The sequence below is a fragment of the Haemaphysalis longicornis genome, unplaced genomic scaffold (assembly GCF_048455015.1).
Source record: "Haemaphysalis longicornis isolate Haplotype H1 unplaced genomic scaffold, Haemaphysalis longicornis Haplotype H1 scaffold_9, whole genome shotgun sequence".
NCBI lineage: Eukaryota > Metazoa > Arthropoda > Arachnida > Ixodida > Ixodidae > Haemaphysalis > Haemaphysalis longicornis.
Genome location: NW_027526460.1, coordinates 14,250,452 through 14,256,631, shown reverse-complemented (window position 1 = coordinate 14,256,631; position 6,180 = coordinate 14,250,452). Strand labels below are relative to the sequence as shown.

Here is a 6,180-nt window from a genome sequence, read left to right as displayed (position 1 = left end):
ATAGCAAGCACAGGTGGAGTTTACCCGATCACCTCCCCTTCGAAACTCCGTGCCCCCAGCCGCACGCTGGACGATTGGCCGCAAAACAAATAAATTTGACTCTCACGTTCTCCACACGGCTAGAGCGTCAAACCATGGTGCATGTTTAACGATTATGGTGTCTGCCAAACCCACTAAACTTCTCCCTTCTGAGTACATTCAAAGCATTTAGTTCTGACCGTCTGAAACTTGGTACAGCTCCACGTGCCTGTTAGAGGGGCGCCTAGTTGTCCCCAAGGGTATGCGAACGAAACACCGGCGATCTCCGTAGACGGTCGGAGCGTGAGGCCCCTTGTGACCTCTGTCGAGGGTACATGAGCACTGGAAGAGGTGGGGCCGCATTCTTTCTGGGGATCCTTGTCTGTTGACTTCTTAGGATCCTTGTGTCGTTCTTTGCCGCCAGCCTTTTTACGAGAACCTTTAACAGCATCCTTGGACGAAGGTTCAGAACCGTCTTTAGCAACATCCGCACGGCCATTCCCTCTTTCTTTAGCATCGTCTTTGTTCGAGCCACTGCTTCCCACGTTGCCAGGGTCCTTGCGAACGTTCTTGTCCGAACCTTTGCCAGCTTCTATTTTAGAGTCCGCTTTATCATCTGTCTCTCTCTGCGCATAAAGAAATCAACAAAAAATGACGACTGCTGAATTTGTGGAAACCTTACAGTGGTAGTGCGGTAAGATATATATATATATATATATATATATATATATATATATATATATATATATATATATATATATATATATATATATATAGTCTGAAAGATAAAAACTCACACAGAGCGCGAAAAAATAAGGTTAGTAGAGACGGAGACACACGAGAAAGACGTAGAAAATTGAAATAAGTTTACTGACGTTTCAGGAAGAGGACTGGACGTCAGTAAACTTATTTCTATTTTCTACGTCTTTCTCGTGTGTTTCTGTCTCTACTAACCTTATATATACATATATATATATATATATATATATATAAAAAAAAAAGCGCGTCATTCCTATTTCATATTTGCCGCGCTTTCGAGGCGCTTTTTCAAAGAAAGTGCTACGAGTTGTGCCGTGCCTCCGCCAGATGGCGCCACGGGTCCCGCGACCGAGGGAAGACGCAGTGAAACATCCCCCTCGCGAGGGGCACGATCAAATGCAGAGCATTTCCGGGGGCGCACGACGTTAAGTAGTTTGCGTTACGTTAATGTTGTGGCACTTGTGGCAACTGCTGACGAGAGAGCGCTCGTCAGCAGTAATTTGAATGAGTCAACGATATAAGCGCGTTCATAGCGTCCCGTTCTGTGTCGGCTTTGTGGCGCAGTGTGTAGAGCACTATGTACATTGCGTTCCGCCCGCAGGGTCGAGGGATCGAAACCGGGCGCCGGATAGTTTTTTTTTATATATATATAGTAGGGAGGGGTGCGGTGCGGAACTACGGACGTCAACGCGGGTGACATCGTGAGTTACTGAAATGCTCTGCATTTAATATATATATATATATATATATATATATATATATATATATATATATATATATATATATATATATATATATATATATATATATATATATATATATATATATATATATATATATATATATATATATATAAGATAAACGGTTAGGCTAGTGAAGGTAAAATAGTAAAAAGGGGCGCAATTAAAAACATAACAAGTTTACTTCGAAAACATAACTTTACATCGACGTTTCGGACGATTTACAGTAGACTTTCTATAAACGGAACACTAGCTGTAAGTAGGTTGGTTTTGTATTCAGATAACGTGAAAAACCTCTCACTAATGGGAACTAAAATTTCCACGTCACCATGTAACGGAACCAGAAATGAAACTTCTTGTGGAACCCATTGTCATGAGAATCACCATTTCGCGGTTCGGCTGCTTCGTTTTTGTTTTTCTACCTCATAAATTTTGTTTTGTTCGTGGTCAGCTGTGTTAGCGCAACGAATGCAACATTGCAATTCTTGTTCCAGCCGTTCGGTCGCGATTAAAGACGCCGAGGTTGCATGGCGCAGCTCCTGCCGCCTAGTTCGTGCCATTGTGGTGCTATTCTCGCTTCATTACCGCGCTGCCGTCTTGTAAACTCGGTGGCTCGTAAGCACTCGCGGAGTTGAGGCCTCTAGCCTCCGTGAAGATGCAGATTCAAGGGCTCAAACAAAAATAATTGACGCATTTTGTAGTGCACAGCGACTTATTGTTGCCAAATCAACTTTGTGAATTCTGTGCCTAAACCTCTTGTAGTGTTCTTGCTTTCTGAAAAACTATCAGCTACATTCACCTTCCAGTGCTCAGAGTTCCATGAAATGGTACTAAGAGTGTGTACGCGCATAAATTTACACTTTCTCACACATCTATCTCAGTTGCGGAACTCCTGTTAAAGGGAACTAATTTTTTCGGTCTCTTCAAGTGCCGTTTATCGAGCTTCTACTGTATGTTAATATATATATATATCAGGGTGTCGAACCGGAACCGAACCGAACCGAAAACCGGAACCGAACCGGTATTTTTTCCGGAACTGAACCCGAACCCGAACCGTTATTTTTTGAGCACGCTGAACCCGAACCGGAACTGAACCGGAAAAAGAAATAACGGTTACCGGTTCATGCCGAAACGGTTCGACCCTCTGTTGTTGATATTGCACAGTCAATGCAATTCAGGCCTTTTTTTCTTTCCCGTACCATCAACTTCGTACTTGCTCGCACACTTTCCCCTCCAGACAATTGAACACTATCACGCTTTATGTAACAACAGGGGAAATGAATGAGCACCAATGTAGCATTGGTCTGTTGCTGCTGGAGGCGCGAGCGTAGTGCAAGCTGACCAAACGAAATGTCATTCTCGGCAGCTTGCAGGTGATATAAAACGACTTTGCCCTTCCCTAGCTGCGACTTCATTGGAGAAATCAGGCTGCAGGAGTGCTCCACTGCGCAACAGCGAAAGCTCACACCCGATGTGTGCAAACTTTTTGCATTTCATAATTTGTTGAAAAGGTCCGACACCTGCAAATTATTAATACTTGACAAGTGTGACCGCAGGAGCTGCTCAGTGGCTAAGCTGTTTGCTAAGCCGTTTGCCCAACTCGCTACATTGCTTCTACTGCTACTCGTTCCGGAGGGGAGTACTGCTGTGGACGAATTAAAGAGCGTCTACCCAAAAAGTCCCATCTCATGCTCCACGTGTCAAATTTCCCTTTCATTTTGTAACCGCATTATCTGTTATAAGATTCCGCAATGTAGCACACGGAACGATGGTAGGGGTTCAGGCGGTACGATGACATACTGATTGTAATGCACACTTTCGGTATCGCAAAAGGAATTGCAGTGGTCAGAGCAATAATGCAGTGACTGAGCGTAACCAAAGCTTACTTTTATCAAAAGTGTGGCTAACACATTCGATAAGGTGACAGCTAACAAATTATTCAGGGTTACCAAATAATCTAATTCATTGGTAGTATTTATGTGCCTGTTGTAGAATTTTTCTGTTTTGTTACAAATATAAAAAATGTGCGCCATTGTTATTAAGCGCTGGTATTTGAACACGCCCGTACGCAGGATTAAATTTAAGGCCTCAAGGTTAGCGTGATGGGCGATTGCATAGCGACAATTGCGATTTCAACAAAAAAGGAAAGGACAGAAAATATATGCCACCATCATATCTCTTGGCGTTGGCTTTATGAATAGTTGCTAGGACAACAGAAAGTCTGAGCGATAAAGAAGGTGGTAAATCGTCGCCACTTCATGTGTTTTTCTAATATCTCCTAATTGTTTAAAGTTTCCTTTGCAATTGCGCCACTGCCCTTGGGGAGCTGCACCATTTTGAATGTCAGTTTGTGTTTTGATTTGACGGTCGTTTTAAACTAGTAAATGTTTTTTTTTATAATTTTAGTGATAATTCAACTAATCGAACCGGTTCGCGAACCGGTTCAAGCTCCCGAACCGGTTCGCGAACCGGTTCGGTACGTGATTTTGTCGAACCGGAACTGAACCGGAACGAAATTATTTCACCCGAACCCGAACCGTAACCGAACCGGTATTTTTTTCGGTTCGACACCCTGATATATATATATATATATATATATATATATATATATATATATATTTATTTATTTATTTATTTATATATAGAGAGAGAGCAATAAAACTTGGCAGATGGTGGAGCACACAAAAAAGAAAACTTTGAGCAAGGTAGAAACCACGATTGTTGCCAACGTTTCAGCAAAGAGACTTGCCTTCGTCAGGGCAACTTCTCGCCTGGCTGGCACGTTTATATAGGGGTTGGTCCCCAGGTGAGAGGACAGAAGGAAGTGGAATTGAGAAAGCGGATTGGTTTGGAGTATGTCGAGGGAGATATTGAGGGGGAAAGAATGTTGTATAGTTTGAGCCGTGAAGTCGGTAAGAGGTAAGTCAGCCGGGGGTTGATATTCCGGGAACTTCTTGGAGAGAAAGGATGCGAGGGTGTTTGTTGCCCCGCCGTGCGGCCTACCGAAAGGTTCTTAGAAACGCCGGAAGCAGAATAGGCCGTGAGAGGAGTCCTTATCAGATGCTATCTGCAAACCTCAGGTCAAAGGAAAAGGTAGAGAAGGGGGAGAATAACTAGGTCCAGGAAAAAAGAAACAAGAAGAAAACAAGAGAAAGGCAGGAAAAACCACACACACACGCACAAAAGAAAAAGCAATAACCGCACAACTGAAATGGCAGGTGTTGCTAACAGCAATGTTCCTGGAACAGGCCTTTCCTGAATGAAACTCAAAAACGAAAAGATAAAGTATAGGGACGTACGGGGCACAAGACAAGCCGGAGCAAAAAAGACAGAAAAATAAAATAAGATGGAATAGCAGAGAGAATGTTGGAGGGATGCCTGCGCGTACTACACTGGAAGCTAAGGAATGAAAACAAAAGGAATTAGGTGACCACATGAGGAGCAGAGGGAGGGGTCATATTCTTTGGATAAGGTACAAGCAAGACAGTGCCTAATGCTGTATTCTCTGTTAATATCGCAAGGATTCCAAGTTGCCCCTAGACGCATTAATTTCAGCAGGTTTCATGGAGCTGAATTTGTGAATTAAATAGGATTCTCGGTATTTTCTGTCCCTAGGAGACTTAAAGTTTGATTGAAGTATATACAACTTAAGGTCATTTAAACTGTGACCTGGTTGGTTGAAATGCTGCGCTACAGCAATGGAGGATTTGCTAAGAGTATCTGTCTGGTGACCGTTAAGACGTAGGCTCATAGGTTGACTCGTTTCGCCTACATACTGTTTGTGGCGCATTGAGCATTCCAACATATACACAATGTTGTATGAAGTGCACGTAAAACTTGAATTAATCTTGTGAACATAATTACTGGCTGTGCTTTTTACAATGCAGTCTGTCTGCAGCTGCCTGCAAGTCTTGCATCTGGGACGGGAGCAGCTGGCTATGACTGGTGGTTGCTTTGAAGGCCCTGTTTTAGCATGCACTAAAATATCTTTTAGATCCCTATTTCTTCGGTAGGTAACCCTTGGTGCTTCCGGGAACGTCTTTTTAAGTCGGTCGTTACTATATAAAATGGGGTAGCATTTCCGCAGGACATTGTTTACGTTTGGGAGAGTCTTTGAAAATTTAGTTATTAGGGCGGGCGGCCTGGCGCTTTCTCGTTTTGTCGCTGTTTGTTGAGCACGTCATCCCCTTTGAGATTAGATGCACGTTGGTACGCCCGATCGAGCGAGCTTTTTGCATGGTTCCTGTTCATAAGGGTGGACTTGAGGTCGTCTAGATGCTTTACGTAGCCCCTGTCATCACTGCATACTCTTCTAAGTCTGGTGGCTTGTCATACGAAGATCCCTTGTTTGCAATGTCTCGGGGGATGGCTTTTATAATCTAGATACTGCTGCCTGTCGGTTTTCGAAAAAGAGTAGCTTTAAGTTTATCGTTGTCTAGAATAACGGTAGTATACAGGAAGTTCACTTCTTTTTCAGAATGCTGGCAGGAGAATTTAATAGTTGGACGCGAAGAATTGAGATCAGATATAAACTTTGCTAGAGTCGTTAATATATATATATATATATATATATATATATATATATATATATATATATATATATATATATATATATATATATATATCGCAGGAAAATATTTCTTGGACACTGGCAAGTCGTAGC

General features: G+C 42.5%; 1 long non-coding RNA gene across 1 annotated transcript in view; it reads right to left on the bottom strand.

The window, feature by feature from the left end:
- Nucleotides 1-267: 267 nt before the first annotated feature.
- LOC144151938 (uncharacterized) overlaps nt 268-6,180 on the bottom strand; it is an 8,270-nt gene continuing 2,357 nt past the window's right edge. The window contains exon 3 of the long non-coding RNA XR_013319009.1: nt 268-644. This is a non-coding gene — a long non-coding RNA (uncharacterized LOC144151938). The remainder of the gene's footprint in view (nt 645-6,180) is intronic.